The 23,841-nt window shown below is 46.1% G+C and overlaps 1 protein-coding gene across 1 annotated transcript in view; it reads right to left on the reverse strand.

Annotated features, from left to right (window-relative positions):
• The window catches only part of LOC147712936 (cytosolic phospholipase A2 gamma-like), a 405,968-nt gene extending 384,143 nt beyond the window's left edge, over positions 1 to 21,825 (reverse strand). Inside the window, exon 1 of the mRNA XM_086923599.1 lies at positions 21,552 to 21,825. The gene's annotated coding sequence lies outside the window, so the exon portion shown is untranslated. The remainder of the gene's footprint in view (positions 1 to 21,551) is intronic.
• Between the last annotated feature and the right edge of the window lie 2,016 nt (positions 21,826 to 23,841).

Consider the following 23,841-nt stretch of genomic DNA (forward strand, 5'->3'; position numbering starts at 1 on the left):
GTTACTCACCCATTTGTTTAACTCCTTCGCTGATACGTTACAGTCTTCTATCTCGGTCATCCCAAACCGGGGAAAGACTCAGAGCTTTGTAGTTCTTACCTTCTGATTTCCCTGCTGAACGTTGATGCGAAGTTGGTCACTAGCATTTTGGTATACAGGCTGAACTCTCGAATGCCGGGTTTGGTTGACCCGGATCAGTCGGGCTTCATTCCGGGGCGGCAATGTGGGGATAATACCAAATGTATCTGCCACTTAATTGATAGGGTGCAACGGTCCAAAGAAAAAGCCCTATTGCTAGCAGTCGATGCCGAAAAGGCTTTTGACCTGGTGCACTGGCCATATCTATTCGCTACTCTCGAGCGTTTTGGGTTGGGGCCCCGGTTTTGAAAGTGAGTAGTGAGCATCTATAGCTCTATGGCAGCAGTTGTTAGGGTTATTGGCTTGCTCTTGGATGGCTTAGCAGTGGGGCGGGGGACAAGGCAGAGTTGCCCCCTCTCCCCTTTGCCTTTTACCCTTAATATGGAGCTCCTCGCTCAATGACTTTGGGACAACCCCTTGGCGCAAGGTATACTGTTCGGGTTAGATCACCATCTCATTAGCCTCTACGGGGATGACGTCATTTTCTCAGTGGCACATCCCTTGACCTCCCTGCCGGCTACTGTGGATGACCTATGGACTTTCAGCCAGATCTCTAGCTTTAAAATTAATATGCAGAAGTCTCAAGTACTTAACCTTACCGCAGGCCAGCCAACGGCTGGTGCTCTACAGGCCTGCTTCGCCTTTGACTCTGTATTGGACGGTGTTACCTACCTTAGATTGATCCTCCACAAGAGTCTTGCTAAAACAGTGGCGGTGAACTACACTACCCTTTTATCTCACATTTGTGCAGACTCGGCTCGTTGGCGATGCCTGCCCCTGATGTGGTTTGGGAGGTTGTCTGCTGTTAAAATGAATATATTGCCGCGGGCCATGTATCTTTTTCAAACAGTTTCCTTGGAGTCTCCACCTCAATCATTGTGCCATATTCAGACTGCGATCGAGCGATTTGTGTGGGGTACAATTTTGCCTTGGCTGAAAAAGACTCTGCTACAATGCCCCAAGAAGGAGGGCAGTCTAATATCACCCGCTACTTCCAAGCTTCCCTTTTATGATACCTCGTAGAACGGAACCGTCATATGACAGAGAAATACTGGGTCTTCATGGACCAGACAGTGGCGGCCACCACATCTGGCGTGACGCCTTGCTACCGAGGTCTGCTCCCACATGGGGTCTCTACTCTTCGCCGGTCACTCGACCCACATTGCTTACCCTGGTAGGATTTCTCAGCGGATCAATTTGACTACATTTCCCTCCTACATTTTTTGAGAGGCTCAGGGAAATTTGTCAAATAGGCCAAAGTAATTAGCAACACAAAACATGCTTTTCCTATGAAACTGCTGACTTAACCATAACTACCCAATGGCGGTTGTGGTAGGAAGGTCTGCTTTTCCAAAGCAGAACATTTTTTGGTTTGCTAATAACTTTGGACCAGTTTGACAAATCTTCACACAACTTTCCAAAAAACAAGTTCATTGACCTCAGCTCATTCCTAAAAAGTCTGGTGGTCTTTCAAGAAAGGGCCAAGAAAGAAAGGGAGTTCCAAAATGTAAAAGTCTCATACATTTACGGTCAACTTCTTTAAGACAGGTTTTGACAAAAATTGTTAAACTGAATAACACAAAATTCATCAGGAAGCTAAATGTTGGTAAGCAGATTGTGCCTTTTGTGATTTGATATAAATCAGTTTTGTACTTTTTGAGAAATAAAGGGCCATATGTATCATACTTCCGTTTTGCGAATTTTAATTAGCGAATCTTAAGGAATCGCTAATTAGAAATCGCAAAACGGTATGTATGCAGGTAATCTAGGAATTTTAGCGATTCCTTACTATTCCTTGTTTGCGAATTCGCAAATTGCAAATTCGCAAATAAGGAATACTTCCCATTCATTTCTATGGGCCAGGAGGCCCATAGGAATGAAGGGGAAATTTGCTAATCGCTATTTGCTAATCGCAAATTGTGCGAATTTTCAAGGGTGCAGGGGGTGTCTCAAGAACACCCTGCTGCACCCCTGAAAATGACATGTGTGCGCATATGGCGCACATAGATGCCCTAAGGGCATGCATGTGCGTCACATGCCACAATGAAAAATGCCAATTTGTCCTTATTGAAAAGGAATCGCAATTTTGGTTGGTGGTAAATTGCGATTCCTTAAACCAAATTCGCAAGAGAAAAAAGCTTCTTACATAGCAATTAAGGAATCGCAAAATTGCGATTCCTTAAATGCTATGGCAAAATAAGGAATCGCAAAATTTTGCAATTCCTTATTTTGCTACTTTTTCATACATTGCAAATGTGCAAAAATGGCCGTTTCCGATTCGCAAAGGCCGAAATTCGGCGAATTTCGGCCTTTGCGAATCGAAAATAGCTTCATACATATGGCCCAAAGGCTCAAACATAATTGCATATGTTGGCAGTTGGGCATGCAAGAGTCTCCTAGACAGAAGCACCAATTTAAAAATAGATCATTCTGAGTAAGCTTCATTTTCCTTGGGCCTTCACGCTCCAGTGGGATTCAGACTCCTTCGAGAGAGAGCTCATGGATTGACTGCCAGCTACATGACAAAAATGTTGCAGGCAGTCATTACAGGACTTAGTCACCTGTCCTGAATTTGTATAAAAAGAAAAAAAGACATATGGGGGAGGGTAGGGATACCCTGGCACCCTAAGCCTCAAAGTGGAAACCCAGGTGTACCCTCCCAGGCCTAAAAAGAAGAAAAACAGCAAAAATTCCACATTCCCGCAGGACTCTTGCAAGATTAAAAATAAAATGGCTGCATTTTAATATATTATGCCATGGTAAGATTAGTCCGGGAGCCAAAAGCTATTTTTATGGGTTGAGGGACACGTGGACCCCCTGCCCAAACCATTAGAGGCCTGGGCAGCTCATCCCTGAGTCCTATCTAATCATTTATAGGGAGGGAAGCCATGCAGTCCCCCTCTGTGTGCCTAAAGAGGCTCTAGGGAGTCCACCGCTGTGGCTGTCATTCATTTTTATGGAAGGGGGCGCCTGGTCCCCGGGGCTAAAATTGGCCCAGGGAGGTGCCCCAAATAATAATGCCAAGGGATAGGGTTCCCAGGCTGAAATGTTCCCAGGGAGGTAGGCCGCATGACCCCCTACCCTTTCAAATTAGGTTCTTGGGGCAGAAATATGCCCGATAAAGGAGGCCATATACACCCCCTTAAAAATGCTGCTGGGACCAGGGGATGAAGTCCCTTGGCTGAATTCGGCACGGGACGGTGCTACATGCCCCCTCCCTCTAAAAAGTACATCAGGTGCCTCAGGGAATGGGGTTCTTGGGTTGAAATCCCCATTGGGAGGGGAGGCGTGTGATACCTCTCTCCATAAAAATTATGCTAGTCTACGGTGGAGTGGGTCCTCAGAGCCAAAACCATGGGGCCATGTTTGCTCCCTCCTCTTTAGCTACAGCTATAGCTAGGCGCTAGGGACACCCCACTACAGCACACAGTGAAAGACCATGCAAAACGTAGGATTTGCTGTATCTGGTGGTGTTAGCTGCAGGGCCTGGCCTCCGACGTGGGGTTACATTTACCTATAGTAATTCAGTGTTACTTTACATTAAAAAACCCTAGAAGCTCACAGAAAAAACCCAAAGGCTAATGTTATAGGGCAAGATGTATGAAAATTCAGTTTTGCGAGTCCTTAATATCGATTTTTAACAAATCGCTAATAAGGACTCAAAAAGTGGGAGCGTGGCCACGGAGGCGATCGGAATGGCTGCCTCGCCGTGAAGCTCCTCCATGCGGGCTCCCGACGGCGGCGAATAGTATGTGATCCGTCGCTCCTTGTCCCCACATCACCAACGGATCCGCAAGAGGAAGCCACCCCGTCCACCCGAGTGGCTCCTGAGGCCCAGGGAACGTTATTGGAGGTGTCGACGGCAGAGAGGAATTGAGGCCGTCCGGCCCTCGGAGCCATCTTCCCTCTCTGCGCCGGATTTCTGGGTAAGTGCAGTGCAGGGCTCCCCTGCCGGGCCTGCTGCCCTTTCGCGCTCTGCCCGCGGGTACTCACGCTTGCTGCCGGTCTTCCGTGGGCTCTTGGGTGGGGGCGCCGGGCTCCTGGGTGGGGTCGGGGCATTTGGGCCTGGACGCGCACTGTGGCCTGGGCCTCGATTGCAGGCCTGCGGCGGATCTAGGGCTGCGGGCGGGACCGTCCATTCGGTGGCTGCGGGGGTGGTGGGCAGTGGCAGGGGGTTCCGGGGGCGCTTCCTGGAGATCATTGGCGGACCCACCCTAGACACACACGGGGGGACCCTTGTTTCCCCATCAACCTCCTGCATTCGGCTCCTGGCGTGAGGCGCTCCACCATAATACTTCCACAGGCGAGGGGCATTTATACATCGGACACTGCCCCTCATTGGTGACGCGGTGCGCCCACCAGATGTGGCCTGCTGACTGAGCAGCTGCCACCCTCCATGTCCAGGCTCTGACCCAGTAAAAAAAGAAAAACGACCTGACGATATCGACACTTGGACGCGTGGGTAGGGCGCAGTTTACTCTACCTTGGAGTTGCATGGCCGAATTTACGCCACACACTGAGACCAGTCTGTGCATACATCTGCCTGGCACCTAACATTGCTCTGCCTCAGCTATATCTTACCTCGCTGTCTGAAGCCACACATTATTTCTCCTGCGCAGTGCACTTTCCACAGTAGTGCACTTTCCACAGCTTTGGCCATGGGGAAGAGAGACCCAAATCAGAGGAAGCTGAGCTTTGACAAAACTTCCCTCCTCGTGACGGACCCTCCACCTGGTTCATCTACTGGAGCTGTCGGTTCCGTGGACATGGGGGACACCGCTACCATGGTCACTGCCATGATGGGCGAAATGCGTGCAGGATTCAAGGCGCTTGATACCCGCTTCGACAGCCTTGAGCAGAAGATTGCCGATATGGGAACCAAGGTGCAGGCCCATGACCGACGCCTGGACGTGGCGGAATCCTGAATATCGGATGTGGAGGATGGTGCCGCCAAGGCACTGAAGAGGCTGGAGTGCGTCGAAAAATCTCTCAAGGACGTGGCCATAAAAAATGAGGGCTTGGAAGCGCGTAGCCGGCGCAACAATATACGTATAATAGGCGTGTCGGAGAAGATGCGATGGGGCGTTTTGACACTTTTGTTGAACATCTCCTCATTGAACTGTTCGGCAGGGAAACCTTCACTGATGGCTTTGTGGTCGAACGAGCCCACAGATAGCTGGGTCCTAGACCTCACCCTAAGCAGCCCCCATGCCCCATTATTGCTAGAATCATGAACTTCCAAGACCGGGATGCACTGCTTCGCGCTGCGCGAGAGGCGGGAGAAGTGCGGTGGCAGGGCGGCATTTTGTCCTTCTTCCCTGACTTCACACAGATGGTTCAGGAGGCACGTCACAAATACACTGGCGTCAAAGCAACTCTGCGCAATCTGGGTCTAAAATACGGAATGCTGTATCCGGCCAGGTTGAAAGTTGATGTGGATGGTTGATTCCGCATATTTGAATCCCCCATGGAGGCACAAGAATTTTGTCAGGGCTATAAACGAAAGGGTTCACCATCGGCTTCCAGGCCCGCGCCACGTTCTCCGTCCCGTGACGACACGCAGTCCAGTGTTGACCTTTTTGCTGAAACCGGCCAGGGTTGACCGCTTTTTATTGTCTAATCCCTGGGCTCTGCTCATAGTATTGCTTCTAAGCATGGGCGGAAAATCCGTTCCGCTCGCAAATTTTGCGGATTTTCGGTAAATTCGCAATCCGCAAACGCTCGCAAATTTATAGAAAATCCGCAAATTCGCATGCAGCGGATTTTTTTTTCTTGGTGATACAATTTTGCGGCGTGAGGTGTAAGTTCGCAATTGCGAACATGTAGGTGCGGCGGGCAGCAACAATCTCGCACTCGCGAAATTACAAAAATTGCAATTCTGCACAAGAAATCCACTAGCAAGCAGCATGGACCTTCTGAAAATGATGATTTTTATCAGAATAACTCCTCAGGGTGACATTTGCCTGCACTTTTTTGGATTTGAGGCCTTTTGACTTTCTTTGGATCACTTTTGGATTAGAAATCAACTTTCACAAGTAAGCTTGTTTGGGGCATTACAGTTGCTGTAATGCTGTTCTGCAGAAAAACGAGTTTTGCAAAAGTGAAAGCATTCAGCAGGTTCAAAAGTTCAAACTCATCATTAGTAAGCATTCCCTGTAGTGCTTCCTAACTGGGGCCCCTCCAGAGTTCAGTTGCTAGTTGCAACAATTGTATGACCCTGCTCTGACCCTCACAGCAGGCTCATAGAATAGCTACAAGTAGGCCACAAAGGTCCTGGAAAAAAAAATGCACTGCAACAGAAAGCAAATTACAGATAAGGAAGCAGGTGCCATACTGGAATTTTAAAACAGTGACACATTAATAAATCAACCCCAAATTAATTCATGTCAGTTGAAGCAGGGCAGGTGTGCTTGCTTTTTCCCCCCATAATCTACAGTGATGATGACCCAGAGGGTGGCATTGATGTACCAGAGGGTGGCATGGGTGAAACAGAGGGTGGCAGGGGTGAAACAGAGGGTGCTGGGAACCTGTGATGATGAACCAGACGTAGAAACAACATAATCACGACCGTTGCGAGCCGACATGTAAGTTCGCAATTGCGAACTGGTACAAAACCCTCGCAAACTGGCAAAAATCCTTGCGAACACAAAAAAAAAATCCTCAAATTCCCAGTTCAGTTGCTAGTTGCAACAATTGTATGACCCTGCTCTGACCCTCACAGCAGGCTCATAGAATAGCTACAAGTAGGCCACAAAGGTCCTGGAAAAAAAAATTGCACTGCAACAGAAAGCAAATTACAGATAAGGAAGCAGGTGCCAGACTGGAATTTTAAAACAGTGACACATTAATAAATCAACCCCAAATTAATTCATGTCAGTTGAAGCAGGGCAGGTGTGCTTGCTTTTTCCCCCCATAATCTACAGTGATGATGAACCAGAGGGTGGCATTGATGTACCAGAGGGTGGCATGGGTGAAACAGAGGGTGGCAGGGGTGAAGCAGAGGGTGCTGGGAACCTGTGATGATGAACCAGACGTAGAAACAACATAATCGCGACCGTTGCGAGCCAACATGTAAGTTCGCAATTGCGAACTGGTACAAAACCCTCGCGAACTGGCAGAAATCCTTGCAAACACAAAAAAAAATCCGCAAATTTGCGAGAATTCGTGGATTTTGCGGATTGGGAGTTCGCAAATTCGCAAAATTCGCGAACGCCAGATTCGCAAAATTCGCTCATGCTTAATTGCTTCATTGATGTGGGTTTTCCGGCGGATTGTTCTATTGACATCACTTCTGGGGTCGCTTTAGTTGGGATGCCCGCATGGCGTGGCGTTGCTACCCCCTATGGCGAAGGCCTTTTTGTCTTCCTTCATTGGTGTTTTATTTTTTTGGAAATGCCATTGTTTCATTGTATGTTTATTGTTTTTGGTATTTTGCATTTAAAGCCCGCAAATGTATGGGGATTGCCTCTCCTGGGATGCAGGGAGGCTGGGTGGTGAGTGGGGGGCGGGGTGTTTGTTGTTTTCATGGTCATTTATTTGTGCGAGTTATTGCGATGCCGGTGAGAGTGGATTGACGGATATACACCTGTTGGTATTTTTTCTTAGTCTTACGCTATGGCCAGGGTAGGTCTACAGTCTGGACCGTCCAGACTTACGTTGATGTCTTGGAATGTTCGGGGTTTGAACACTACACATAAGCGTAAACAGGTATTAAATTATGCAGCACGGCTTCAAGAAACACACTTAGCACCGGCGGATACAGCCTCCGTTGCTAGGGGCTGGGGTGCACACAGAGTTTTTTCATGCTTTAGCAGATATGCCAGAGGCGTTGCAATTCTTGTACATAGGCGTGTTCCCTTTGTATTATCTAGTAGTACCATAGATAGAGAGGGTAGATATGTGCTGATTATTGGAGTGTTGATGGGGTACAAGATTGCCATGGTGAGAGTCTCCGGGCCCAACATAGATTCCCCCGTTTTTTTTTCAAGACCTTAAACTGACGCTGCTTCACTCCGACATAGATCTGTTAGTGATGGGTGGCGACTTTAATTCATTACTGAATCCTGATAGAGACAGTACTTCTACTTCCCCGACTGTAAAGCCCCGTCCCGATCAGTGCTCGCAGATATTTGTTCCTATTTCTCCCTCATAGACATAGAGGCTCGGCTGCACCCCAACGCACCCGATTTTACACATCATTCCGGGTTCCACAACACTGGCACTAGGATAGACTATTGGCTACTCTCCCCTGGCGTCGCCGGCTGGGTGGACGACCTTTCCACCCTTCCGCGCACGTTATCGGACCACTCCCCCATTGTGTTAACTTTATTAATTCCCAGACAAGGTGGTTATGAAAGACAGTGGCAGTTCCCAGGGAGGGCCCTGTTGGACCCGGTTTTTAAGGAAGAGCTCCGCGGCGCTATTGGCGACTATTTTGACATGTGGGCTCCTGGGCCACGTTATGGGAGGGATTCAAAGCCACCATTCGTGGGGTTTGTATTGATAAACATGTCAGAGCTCTGTGAGAGATTCGTTCCACCTTAACCGGTATTGAAACAGACATCTCTAGGATAGAAAAGGAAGTACTTACAGTCCCATATGAGGCTAAAGAAGCCAAACGTCTGGAATTGCTATTGGAATTTCGAGACACTGCAGACAGGGAGCTATGGTTTATGGGCAAACATTATACAGCGCGTCAGTATGGAGAGGGGGACAGACCGGGCAAATTGCTCGCGCAACTGCTCCGTCCTCCTCACCAGTCGGTCTACATCACTGACATTGTGGACTCGCAGGGCACACCACTCCACTCCCGATGTATGCAGCACATTCTTGTCATACTACAAAACTCTCTACACATCCACGCTTTCAGAGGAACAACGCAACCCTGGCCCTTATTTGAATTAGATTGCCATGGTATACCTCGAGAAATACATGCAGGAATTCCTTGCATCGCCTATCACCCCAGATTTTATAGTTGAAGCCATTGATTCATTGAAGGGCTCCTCTGCACCGGGCCTCAACGGTTTCTCTGCCGATTTGTATAAAGAATACAAAGTGGAACTTGTACCACGGCTAGTCGAGGTTTACGCAGAAGCTCTAGAATCCGGCGTTCTACCACCCACGCTCAGGGAAGCGGTAATTGTTCTTCTTCCCAAGCCAGGCCGTGACTTCTCCTTATGTAGCTCTTATAGGCACCTGTCCCTACTAAATTTGGACTACAAGATTTTGGCTAAAGTTCTCGCGATCCGCTTATCGCTATTAATGGATTCCATCGTTTCACCAGCTCAGTCCGGATTCGTTCCACACAGATCCACCTCCTTCAATCTGAGGATGTTGTTCTCTGTGTTACACAGGATGGATCCCTCTATACCAGCCGCAGCAGTGTTTTTGGATGCGAGGAAAGCGTTCGATAGCTTGAGTGGCCTTTTTTTATCAGTCATGAGGCGAATGGGAATACCGGAGATGTTTGTGGCTACAGTTGAGTTACTGTATACAGCGCCTACTGCCCGGCTGCGTTTAAATGGCACCATCTCTGAAAACTTTACACTTTCGCGGGGCACCCGACAAGGATGCCCCTTATCCCCTTTGCTGTTCATCCTCGCGATGGATCCTCTGGTTCGCCATTTTCAGGAGAAACACCTCCACAGAGGGCTTCAGTTTCGCACTGGATCTCTCCTCGTCTCTCTATACGCAGATGACACGATTTTATATGTCCGGGCGCCTCAGATAAATCTGGAACCTCTGTTAGAGGAAATAGCCCGTTTTGGAGAATATTCGGGCCTTCGAATAAACTGACATAAATCTGTAATTTATCCGCTTACCCCCTCCACTTCCCAATGGCCGTGTGCTTTTCCCCTAGAGTGGAACACGGATTCTGTGAAATATCTGGGAATTCATGTCCACCTTGACACAGTATGTTATGTTATGTTATGTTATTTATTCTTTTGTATAGCGCACGGCTACTCAAAAAGAGTGTCCCGGCGCTTTAATGGAAAAGGAAGGCTGCAACACAATAACATAACACCGATAAAAAAAAGGACAGAAATGCAGAAAAAGTACATACAGGACAGACAGGCTACTGAGTAAACAACCAGGTTTTAAGGCCCTTTCTAAAAGCAAGGAGACTGGTAGCTCCCCGCAGAGCAAGCGGCAGAGAGTTCCACAACTGTGGCGCCAGCAATCCAAAAGAGCGGCCTCCCAGGCGAGCTCTCTTCACACGCGGGAAAACCGCCAAAAACAGAGATTCCGACCTCAAAGACCTGGTCGGTTGATAGAAGACCAGTCTGTTTTGAAGGTATTTTGCTCCCACCGCGTGGAGAGCTTTATAGGCCAGAGTCAAAGCCTTGAAGGCGATCCGTTTCCGGATGGGAAGCCAGTGCAAAGTTTTTAAGAGGCCCGATGCACTGGCCCGTCTATTTAATCCAAAGATTGCTCTCGCGGCAGCGTTCTGCACCACTTGAAGCCGCTGCAGCAAGTACTCTGGTAGGCCCAGGTAAAGAATGTTGGAATAATCCAACCTGGACCCAATCAGAGCCTGCACTGTCAGTTTCCTGTGCTCCTCAGACAACAGGGGAAGGAACCTCCGCAACATCCTAAGGATGCCGAAGCAGGTGCCCGCCACGCCAAGGATCTGGGATTTCAATGTTAACCCCTTATCCATCTTGACCTCCAGATTCTTAGCGACATGGGAAGAACAAGACGGAGGAAACATATTAATCGGCCACCAGGCCTGCCAGTCTGGCTCTGTGTCGCACCCGAAGAAGAGTACCTCGGACTTATCGGAATTGCACTTGAGGCTGTTCAGTTGGAACCATTGGAAAACAGCCCCAAGGCAATCCCGGATACTCTCCTCATCGAAGTCTCCCCCTCTCTTACAAGAGAAGAGGAGCTGGGTGTCGTCAGCGTAGGACACGATCCGGGCGCCATGCGACTCCGCCAACGCCGCCAATGGGGTCATAAAGATGTTAAAAAGGGTCGGGCTCAAAATAGAGCCCTGTGGGACCCCGACTCCCAGAGGCGGCATCACGGCGGAATCTGGCGACGCCCAGACCGTTTGCCGGCGGCCGGCTAGAAAGGAAGAAAACCAATCGAGCACCGTCCCCCGCAGACCTATCTCAAAGAGTCTTGCGAGAAGGCCATCATGGGGGACGGTGTCGAATGCCGCCGACAAGTCCAACATCACCAGCATGACTTTGCCCCCAGAGTCCAGAACACCTTTAATGGTTTCTGAGACCTCAAGGAGCGCAGTCTCTGTGCTTAGATGGGGACGAAAACCCGACTGGGTGGCATGCAAGATCTCGTTGGTCTCAAGAAAATTGGAAAGCACAACCTGAACGTGCTTTTCCACAATCTTCGTGAAAGCCGGCAGCAGAGAAATGGGCCTATAATTAACCGGGGCCTTCGGGTTTTTTTAGCAATGGGATCACCATCGCCTGCTTCCAGGCTTGCGGGACCACTCCCTGACTCAGCGAAAGTTTTAACAGCGGGTTTGCCAGAGGATTGATCACCTCCGCAACTTTCGCTAAATATTTAGCAGGGCATGGGTCGAGGGTATCCATTATTCGCTTAAATTACGGTCATGCATTGGATTCCTTGGAGGACCATATGGAGCGCTGGCTTCACCTCCCCTTGTCCTGGTCGGATTGCCATAATTAAAATGATCGTGCTTCCCCGGTTTCTGTATTTATTTAACAATATCCCGATTCCTCTCACCAAGGTTTTTTTCGCAACTTCGTTCATTGTTGTTGCGTCTGGTGTGGGGCGGTAGAAACCCGCGTGTGTCCTGGCGTACTTTGATGCTTCCTTATGAGCGGGGTGGCTTTGGCGTGCCCAATTTTTTCCTTTATTATTTAGTAGCACAATGCCCGTATGCTTATTCCTGGTTTCACCCAGATGCCAGAATTCCATATCTGAAACCTGAGGCTGACCTAGTGTTACCTGTGCTCCTTAAGTCCATCCTTCCCAAAGGGTTTCCTCAGGACCCACAAGATATACAAACAGTTTCCACCACGTGCTGGGCTTCGGAAAAATTACGCAGACTACTTCAAATTGAAACATTATACTCTCCTGCCCTTCCATTGCCTAATTCCCATAGGCTCCCTATCACCGGTGAATCTGTGGTATAGCGCACGTTATCCAAATTCCACCTAGACACGGTCGGGGACCTCTTCCCCGATGGCCATGTTTTCTCCATGAGAGAGGAGCAGCATTTTGCTGACTGAACATTTATGGATTCTTTCACACTGACTAGACTCAGATCTGCTCCGTGCAGAGTTCCGCACATTTCCACTTCCCCCAGAGGACGCTACCATGCTCACATTCATAATACAGAGTCAGACGGGCTCACATGTAGTCTCTAAACTATACAAACTATGTCTCGCCTCGCTTCCTTCTTTGGACACTGTGGTGCGTGCCGCGTGGGAGGGCGATCTGGGTAATCAGATAACTGACGACCAATGGGCGGCATGACGTGTCCATTAATAGCAGACATAAGCTTATACACTTTCATTTTTTGAGATGAATATATCATACTCCTGCTCTTTCTCATCAGATCGATGCTAGCAGGCAACACTGCTGCCCTAAATGCCGGGCCCCACAGGCTGATTTCAACCATCTTTCCTGGACGTGCCCGCTTTTGCATAACTACTGGCTTCAGGTACACTGTATATTGGGTGATATCTTGAACTTGGAGGTGCTTCCCACTCCTGAAGTAGCGCTACTGGGCTATGTCGTCAATTTCCCACGCTCTTCCCGCAAACTGGTGGCCATTGGCTTTCTATTAGCGGAAAGAGAGATCGCACTGCTCTGGAGCGCTAGGCACGCTCCCAGCACTCAGGCTTGGCTTCGCAGCATGTCCTACTGCAATGTCAACAGTGTGGAATACTCCGAGCAGATTCCGGCTGCTTCCCGACCAGTGGACATATGGGGGCCATATCGTACATACATTGCAAAACTTACGCAGAAACAACAGTCCCAGTCGATTAACCCCATTGTACCTGAGGGGGTGGGCTAGGCTGGCATGCATGGTTACACTGTGGCCGATTACACCATTATTATGGTGTCAGTTACGTTAGCACTGCGCAACAAACCAAGCTGTTTGCCGGGATCAAGGATTGCATGGGAGTTTAATAAGGTGACCTGTTCTGTGAATGTATTCCTGTAGACAATGTTTCTTCTCACTTAGGGCCAGATGTAGGAGCCCAAATACCGGTCAGTAACGGCCGAATTTGGTCGTTACCGACCGGTATTTGGTGATTGGGATGTAGGGGCATCATTTAAATTACCGATTCTGTAAAATACCGAATCCGTAATTTTACCGATTTGGTAAAACCCTGATGTAGGTGGGACTCTTCTAAGTCCCAAAGGCCTTTCAGATTCTGTATTTTACCACCGAATCCAATTGGGTGGTAAAATACCGAATCCTGGTGTGCATGCACATGTGTGCATGCACACCTATGCCATGTGACAGACAGACATGCCCTTAGGGCATGTCTGTTTGCCACATGGCACACATGCCTGTATTTGGGGTGCTAGAGGGTGTCAAAGTGACACTCCCTGCACCCTTGCTGGAATCGGTATTTACCGAATCGGTAAATACCGATTCGGTAATGCCCATTGATTCCTATGGGCTTCAATGCCCATAGAAATCAATGGGCATTACTGAATCGGTATTTACAGAATCAGTAAATACAGAATCTTAACGATTCGGTAGTTACAGAATCTGTAATACCTACATCTCGCCCCTTCATATTTACCGACTCTTAAATACCGAATCGGTAAAATTCGGTATTTAAGAGTTGGTAAATATGAATTACCTACATCTGGCCCTTAGTGCCTACTGCGGCCTGGCCTGATACAAAATGCAATGGTGTTTGCCCTTGTCAAACGACAATTCTATTCTTGTGACATTTGATGGACTAATTGATCTGCTCTCTTGCTCTCGCAAACTTGCACATATGATTGGGTTTGTTTTTCTTATTGTGTATTTTTTATTTTGTCTTTGTTTGCATTACAGTATTTTATTTATGGTTTGGTTTAGAACAAAAATTACAAAATTGCAAATGTATCATATAATGCGTACGAAATCCCTCTATTTGATTGCTAGTTCTCCAGATGGCACTCCATATGTTGCCACTCATATATCTGTATGATTTTTGTACACGTAATAGTAGATTGCTTATTTGTTCAAAAAAAAGATTATTAAAAAAAAGGACTCAAAAAGTGGAGTGTATGTAGGAATCGCAATAATAATTGTGATGATTCCTTTATATTCCTTAATTGTGAATCACAAATTTCAATTTGCAATCAAGGAATATCTTCCCATTCATTCCTATGGGCCTAGATGCCCGTATGAATGAATGGGAAGACATTCACAATTTGCGAGTACCCATTAGGTACTCGCAAATTGCGAATGCAATTACAAGGGTGCAAGGTGTCAAAAGAACACCCTGTTGAACGACTGAAATATGTATGTGTGCACGTGTGGCGCACATACATGCCCTAAGGGAATCTATGTGCGCCACATGGCACTATAAAAAATGCAAAAGAGTGCATTTTTCAAAGAAATCGTAAATTACCATCAACTTGGAGTTGGTGGTAATCTGCTATTTCTTAAGCTAATTCGCACAACTTATGTGCTTTCTGCATTGTATTTAAGGAATTGCAATTTGCGATTCCTTAAATGCATTTGCAAAATACAGATCACACATTTTGCGATTCCCTATATTGCGAGGGCCTTTTGGAACGATACATCCCAAAAGGCTTTTTCCCGTTTGCAAACAGGCTGATTCTGAGAATCGGCCTATTTGCGAACGGGAAAACCATTGATACATCTGGCCCATAGTCAGGTGAATTTATCAGTGACAACATTAATGTTTTTAGCTAAAAAAATAACAGTTAATATCATCAATGATGTCATTTGACATGAAATAAGTCATGTCATAAATAAAGTTATAGAACATGTCATGAGTGATACCATATGTATGGCTATAAGCAGTGCATGAGGGGGCGCAAGTCAAAACTTCAAAACATTAACATTGTCACTGACGAATTGACCTAACTATAATGTTACTTTAACCTTTGCTTTTTTCACTGGATGTATATATATGTGTGTGTGCGTGTATATAATGTCCACATTTATGCATCTAGTATATATAATACATTAAAAAGAAATAATATACATTAACATATATTCCTTTTTTTAGCCTCCCTCAGGCAGTTAACGTACTCCTAACCTCCCATTATCATTATCCATGCAGAAAGCCTGAAATTACCCTTATTTTGTTTTCCAACACTCACCTCTAAACTCTAAATATACCCTTACTTCCTATTATCACTACCCACCCCTAAACCCTAAAATTACCCTGACTTCCCTTTTCCACTGCCCATCCTTAAACTTTGTTTGAAAAAAAGAAGTTAATATGTATATTATTCTAAAACAAATACTTACCTATGTGGTAAAGACATGCATGGCAAAGGAACAAATTATTTCCCACATGGTACTTACATGCATGTTAAAGGTTGAGTTGTGAAGTCATTCTGTGTTAATGACTGTATTATAAAGACTTGATAATTGTACAAACAATCGATTTTTGGCATCAATGTATAGTCTAAGCACAACGACAATGTCAGTCGACATTTTAAAGAAACAAACATGTCATTCATACACTGACACACCTGGAAATTGGGTGTATGCATTCGAATAAATGTCACACGATGTAATATCATGTGTGAGAAGTAGCCGTCCCACGCACATGCCCATCGTCACGTGACACAGTTAAAGAGCTGGAGAGATGCTTTGCATTAAGTTCAGGGTCATTTGCAAAATTTGAGAAGTCCATAGGAAGTTAGGGGCTCATTATGATTGTGGAAGGACTGCCAAAGCCGGGCCGGCTCATTATGATTGTGGAAGGACTGCCAAATTCGGATGGCTGTGGGAATCACAATGGTTCCGCAGTGGACGGAAAGTTCATCCGCCATGGCTCGGCAAGGCGGTCCTTTTCCGCCTGCCTTGCGGAACCCGGATCCAGGGCAACATTGCGTAGTGATTACGGTATGCCTTTCCGCATATCTTTCTGTGGCGGATATCCTGCCACAAAAGACAGGTGGAAACTGGCTTTGGGGGCTCATTGTGGGTCCCCTCTATGTGTGTGGTGTGGGGTGCATGGGGGGGTTGCAATTCCATGCACCAAGTGGCAGGCACCGCGTGGTGCCTGCCACATGGTGCAGGGAAATGCTGAGCATGCTCTTTTTATATTGCGGACAGTGTTTCATGCCAGCAGCACCGTCCGCAAAAAGGCCAGGATGTGCCCGCCACTATGGCGGGCGCATCCTAATTGCACTGGTGGGACCGCAGGACGACTGGTGGGGGGCTCCCAGCACTGTTATGATGGCAGGCGGACTGATGTCCGCCCACCATCCTAATGAGCCCCTTAGTCTGCGAATTTGTAAAGACGAAATGTTAAAGGGAAATTGTTTAACATGTGGCTATTTTTTTGTTTTCTAGATGTGCTCTTATGTAGTTTGTAATGGCATTTTTGATTTTATTGCGATCTGAGTATGGACCATGTCTGTAGGAGTATGAATGAATGAATACTCACTTGTATAGCGCATGGCTACCCATTGGCATTCCAGCGCTTCTTGTGACACCTTATCATTCACCACTGATCATGGAAAGAGAAAGGTCTACAACTGCTTCCTGAACGTGAGATAGTCATGTTCAAGACAAATATAGTCTGGAAGCTGGTTCCAGAACTTGGCCGCGTTGTATGGAAACCGTAGACCTCCCGTCCGTGACCGTTTGATCCTAGGGACTGCAAGAATATGCAATATTATTGCACCATGGACTGAATCATAATGGGGTAATTACCAGCGATGGACTTGTTGATAGGACAGATTGCCTTAAACCTGATTCTTTCCTGAACAGGAAGCCTAAGCGCTAATTTAGCAGAATTACGTTTTGGAACATCCATTAAGAGGCGGGCCGCACAGTTCTGGACAATATGTCAACCAAAATTGAAATTGAGCACTGTAAGCACTTTACTTTGTACAACTGTGAATTAAACTCTCAATAAATTTATTTTTTAATTAACAAAATAAAGTATAGTGCAATAAAAGAATTAAAAAAAAACAGTTGTATATATAGCTTTTTGGGACCTGGAGTAAAGTAAGTTAAAATTCTCTACTGTCCAGCAGCATATAGCGGATCCCTTTAGCCAGGGCCAGCTCTAGGGCGGTGCGATCAGTGTGACCGCAAAGGGTGTTGAATTGGGGTAGGGGCGTCATTTTTGAAAATATGTATTATCTTTTTAAAAGCACATGCTGCCTGGTTCCTGGACGCCTGCAACTTTCAGACATCAATTAAAATGTCAAGAGAAGTCTGGTGATTAATCATCTTCCTGCAAAGAGACCGGAGGTTTGTCTAGTGGATGTTTTGACTGATCCTAAGGTAGCGCAGAGGGTAAAATGACTGCAGCTAAGAACGTGCACCATGCTGATATCGAAGTGCATATAATGTAAATAGGTCAGTGGCTTACTCCTTCTGCAAGAGAGCTCCTTTTGTTACTTGTCGTTTATAAGTCAAAATCCTAAAATAGAACATTGAGCTATTAACTGTCGTACTACAACTGCAGGTAAACTGCAAGGTATATGTTGGAGCTATATGTTGTTTTGTCCAGTCTTTCATTACCCTTATCTTGTGAAAAGGGTTCATTTGGGTAGAAAACAATTCTTATTATGAAAGAGAACCCCTAACAATGACGTTACATTTTAAGATCTGAATTTGTGCCTTTGCTCAATCCGAATATCATTTATATTGCCTACCAGTATCGATGGCTTGTCACTCCTACACTACACCTTGTAGTACTGTCTGATGTCACATTTCCTCTACACTTATTTACACACATATGTTTGTCTCTGTGCAATGTATGTGCAGTGTAAAGTGCCCTGACCCCTTACACTGGTATGAGTGGTCTTTTGAAAGTAAATGAATCTGAGAGACAGTGGTTATGGAGATTTGAGAGGCACTGTTAAAGGGTGCTTGTGAGGGAATCTGCGGCAGAGGTGGTCATTGCGGGGGTGCCAAAAGACATTGTCCCACAGGGCGCCACCAGCGCTAAAGCAGCCCTGACTTCAGCTGTTCCATGCCTGTTCAGTTGGTGATATGTGGGTTAATGTTGTGGCTGTACACTACAGGGCCATGGACCGGACCCATAGAAATGTTATCTTATGTGACTGTAATACTATCAAGCATTATAAAAGAATTTGTATGCAGCCTGTATGGCCAACAATCCGCTGAAAGGTAACAGCCAAACATGAATGTTGTATTTTAAATGCTTATGCTGTACATACTCTTCCTCTTTCCTTCTGACGATCAAGGTGGATGACAGAGAACTGAGACTGATTTTGTGAGTTTGTGTAAAGTAATGATTCTCAGGGCAGACAGCTGTGTGTCTGTCTCGAACCTGGATCACCTACAACATGAGTACAATAAAGCGTAGGATCTTGCATCTGGCTGTCATTCAGCCTTCCTGTAGCAGTAATCAGAAACAAAAAGAAAGAACTTGTCTAAAAACTTCCGCTCATGAACAATGGAAATTGCAGTCCTACCCCCTTACACCTACCAATCACCAAACCTTCAATGCTCAGGAACACAAGTAGTCACCAGTCCCTCCCAAAGAGGCCCTCATTGAATTTTTAAAAAGTTTACCCTCCCCATCCTCATCTCCTCAGTGTCTGGTGCACTCCCTTAAGTCTTAGGAACACTGGCAATACATGTCCACCGTCTTGGAATGTGATTGCATATTATCACAACACTCTTCTGAACACTAAGATTGGGTTTTGAAAGAACAGAGCTCAGATGGTTAGAATCATTTCTCTCGGGTATATCCCAGATGATCAGAATAGCAAATTGTCTCTCCAGTTCAATGGCTGTTGGACAAGGAATCCCTCATGGCTCGATCCTCGCGCCAATCCTGTTCAATCTTTACATTGAACCACAGGGAAACTCCTAAACAAATCTGGGATCCATTATTACCTCTATGCTGATGAGACCCAAATCTGCCTAATGGTGTCTTCTGCATGTGACATTTCAATCCTCAACACCACTCTCACCTCTATCCAAGATTAGCTGTCAACACATCAACTTATTCTGAATCCTTCCAAAACAGAATTCCTTCTCCTCTAGACCTCACTGTCTCCTCCTCCTGTCCAATCATAGATGAACAATCTGAACATTCTCAACAACAAGCCTACCATTGTTGACAGCGCAAAATCCCTAGGCGTCATCCTAGACAAAAGGCTTAACATATCAATACCATTGTCAAGAATGAACGATACCAGATGTACCTTCTCTAGGGGGTTCAGTGCAAGGAAGACCTAAAAACTTTGGTCCAATCGTTCTTTCCTCATTGGACTGCTGCAAATCCCTCCTTTCTGGCCTCCTGAAAACCCACCTTTCTCGTCTGAAATTCATCCTCCATTCAGTGACTCACTTTGTTTATTGGGGCTAAAAGAAATGATGAACAACAAGAAAACCTAGGGGTCTATGTAGGAAAGTATCATAGAAATTCCTATTTGCTTAACCCGACGTCTAGCACAGTACATCTGGTAAGAGTTAAGACTAAAAAGTTCTCACAGGACGCCGATGCTGTTTTCCCTTTGATGGCTCCCCATTGAAGCAAGGTCAATTTACAAAACTCCTTGTATCACAAATAAAGCCTTGCACACTTCCACTCTTTGCTATCTGGCAAATAAACTCAAAACCTCAGGCTGCTCTAAACCTTCACACAATGTGGAAAACTGCTCGAACCTCCTACCTTCAAAAGGGAAAGTTTTATGGCTCCATCCTTCTCAGGTAATGCGGCTAGAATTTGAAACTAACTTCCTCCATCCCTCTGAAACCACCGCCTTGATTAATGAAAACATTCTTGGCAAATGCTTTTGCTTTGGTTCGTCTTGCGCCGGTCCAAGAATTTTTCCTCCTAAGGCACTTTCAGTAATAATTCAACCTATTCCATGACCCTTACGGCGGCCTGGCACTCAAATGAGGTCAATTTAGTAAATATGTATTCTATACCTGTATTAACCCAACGTGTGTGTAACTTTTTAGAATATATACACTATCATGTGTACCTTTTGTAACTTACCTGTTTCTTTTGTAAAGTGCTCTGACACATTTGGGTAACGTTTGCATTATATAAAACTGCATTAAATAAATAAATAACGAAATAAATACAATTGCATGCCACTCCTTCCCTGGCTTCAAAAGAGACCAGAGACTTCTCCTCCTCAACAAATACTTTAATTCTTAGTCCTCTGATCCTCGGTTACTATTCTTGTGCTCAGGTCTGAACCTTATGTCAAAGTCGGCTATTTGCTTGTATGCTGTCTCCTGTCTGCTTAGCATGGTTTCTGTTACTGTGCTGTTGGTGTGTACTAGTTTCTAATGAGTCTCGCCTCATATAAATTCTGTGTTCCTGAGTCACCAGATTCGCTCACGATCATGTAAAGCGCTCTGACACCTTCGATTCCAGCTAGCGCTATATAAAACTTTCAGATAAATAAATAAACATGGGTCTACCTCTGCAGAACGTCCATGGTTTACTTGTCGGGGTTTGCACTGTGCCCTTTCACCTACATCTCGAAATCAAACATTTGTGCATGCATCCTGCACTGAAAATGAGAATGTTTTGTATTTACTGAGTTAGTTATTTTCTAGCCAGTAGTGCTGCCTTACCCCTAAGTAAAGATCGCACCACTGCATTTGATGGTTTGCTGTGTTTGGGGCAAAGAATAAAGGCGCAGATTTACAACCCCCTTGCGCCACTTTTGCGTTGCTTTTAACATTGGAAAAGTGACGCAAAAGTGGCGCAAGAGGCTTGTAAATCTGCCCCCAAAGTACACACGTTGTTGTCTAGAGCAAAACAGGGACAACATTCTATCTAGAATGAATGCAAAATGGCGAGAAAGCGTGCCCAGTTTTGAAAGAAAAGGGCAGTGTTGATTTTTATTTTTGGGTAGTGACAAAGCTCCAAGTTCTTTTCAACGAGTAACTCCTCTCCATGCTACAAATGGACTGCATAGCTGCGGCGGGCAGTTCCTACGGAGTGGAAAGGCTCGTTTCGAGCAGTGTGACACAACCATCAACGGAAACACTTGCATAAAATACACAATGAACTCAGGTAAGATGGTGTTGTATTGAAGGCATGAACCACCACAGGGGCACCGGTCTATAACCTCCTACAAGAGCAAACATGCACCATAAAAAATCTAACCCGATCCTTAAAAAGCTGAACTAAGATTCCAGTAACGGAGATCCAGTTCATAAAAAACACGCACTCCGGAGTCACATTCGTGCCTTACTGGCCTCGGAAAGCGCCGTCGGCGTCCACCAGACAACCATGGTAGGTACTCACCAAGCACGAGAGGCCCGAACTGCACTGCTTGTACCGCGCCGAAGTACCCTCGAGAAGCGGATGACTGACGAAGAGAAGCGGCAAAGGGCGGGTCCGTGCTGCACCTTCCTCGACTTGGCGTCTGAACCGCTTGCACAACTCTTAGGACCATAGGTTCTTTATCTACCTCTCCTGGGCACCTTCGAGCAATTCTTGCTGGCGGTTAAAACCGGTATTTCCTGTTTTTGCAGAATAAAATGTTGGTAAACCCCTTAGGCAGGAAGCAGCAACAACCAGCAGCCAAATAATCCCGTTTTGTATCTTGAAAGCAGTGCTTATCTTAAGTTTTATTTATCTTTCACCTTTTCATGTTTGCCTGAAGGGTATTTTCCGAGAACCCTACGGGCAAAACCATTAATCAAAGCGAGACATAATAGCTGATTTAAAGATTCCTGTGTCAGGCTGGGCATGAAACCCTGCGAGAAATATTTGTAAAATTCCAACTCTGACGTTGTGCACGCACATCTGCTGCCCCCACTCTTTAGTAAATCCGGGCACCGCGTACATTTTTTCCGGAAAACTATGACTCTTTGACTTTACTAATTTTTCAAAGAAAACGCCTCATAAATGCATTTGTTACCCTCTATGAAACATTCTGCAATGTCAAACGGGTAATTCTGTCCCAAATGTGGTGGGTTAGGTTACATAAAAGCAAACATCGACGTTTGTCACACTGGTAGCTGTGTTTTGTAACAATTTTGAAAGAATTACTTATTGTTATGTTTACTTTTATGTTTACTTTTCCTATGTTGCCAGACATCCTTAATGTAATGTAGCAGCAGCCAAATCTCCCCTTCTCCGATTTCTCAGGTCTTTTTATACCCATCTACAAAAAATGGTCAATGTTATGTCTGTGCTAGAGACCGCTTAAGCCTTATTTCCGACTTTTTTTCCTTACATATTACATGTAAAATATACATAGAAATATATTTGGGTCTGCCACCTTCACAACTTGCCTCCTCGAAGTGTGATTATCAGTTTGTGTCAACCACAGGACATCATATTTGGAGTGAGTGAGGAGAGGGGATCAGCCTCTTTCAGCCATTGCGTTGAACAAAGTGGTAGCAGTAATTCCGCAGTGCTTAATTTGTCAAATATTTCTTGCCAGGAGGCCACTGCAGCTTGCATCACCCATTGCCCTTGTCATCGCTGCCAAAACAACTACTAAACATCTCTCTTGCATGTGAATGCAACAGTTCAGATTATTCCAGGTCCCCAAAGTGAAAGGAACGGCTGGGGAGGCAGGTAATAGCACTATTTTAATGTGTATTGTATTCATAAACAACCGTTCTTCTGCTCACCTCTAAATTAGATGAGCAGCAGCACCATGTGGTTGACTGTTCTAAGTATGGTGTTAACAAATAAGTGCAGGTGCCGAGCACTGGAAACAAATTAAGTTTGGGTGCTGAGCACCAAAATGCACCGGCTCAAATTAAGCACTGTTAATTCGAGACATCTCACAAGACTGAAATTCAGTGATTTTAATGCTATTGTTCATAAGTGACAATGTTTAGCCCTACTACATCTGAGTCTGCATTAGGAATGGCAAGGTGCAAAGCTTAGTTTGAATATTCACCAAACATAGGGGGTCATTACGATGGCGGACGGACTTCAGTCCGTCTGCCATCGTGCCGGGGAGTAGGAACGCTCGCCTACAAGGCCAAGGTTTAACAGGGGGTAATGCTATGTGACCACCACTGTAGCAGCCCCATCTGCTATATTTAACATTTTGGCGGGTGCTGCTTACTGCAGCACCTGCCACAATGTTAACAATACGCTGTTTACATTTCCCTGCACTATGTGGCAGGTACAATGCGGTGCCTGCCCAATAGTGCAGGGAAACAAACCAACTATCCCTGCACAAGGGGGGCCCGCAACGGTCCCCCAAAGTACATCCCTGCCAGCCTTTCCATGGTGGTTGAACCACCATGGAAAGGCTGGCGGGGATCCATCATCCTGATCTGGCAGACGGTGCCTGATGGGCACCACCACCATTTTGTGGATTGAGGCGTGGTCCGACAGACAATCATACCGATTGCCTCTGTTGGACCCGTTGCGGACGGTCTTTCCTCCAGCCAGGCACACTGCCTGCCATCCCAATCTGGTGGTCAGTAATAGGCCTTACATTGGCGGTGAACCCGCCACCGACAGCCTGCTGGTGGCGGGTTCATCGCCATCATAACCAGCCCCATTGGAATTGGAATTGGAATTGGAATGGGATTTGTAGAGCGCATGGCTGCCTGTGAGCGTC

This window comes from Lissotriton vulgaris, chromosome 5 (genome assembly GCF_964263255.1).
Source record: "Lissotriton vulgaris chromosome 5, aLisVul1.2, whole genome shotgun sequence".
NCBI lineage: Eukaryota > Metazoa > Chordata > Amphibia > Caudata > Salamandridae > Lissotriton > Lissotriton vulgaris.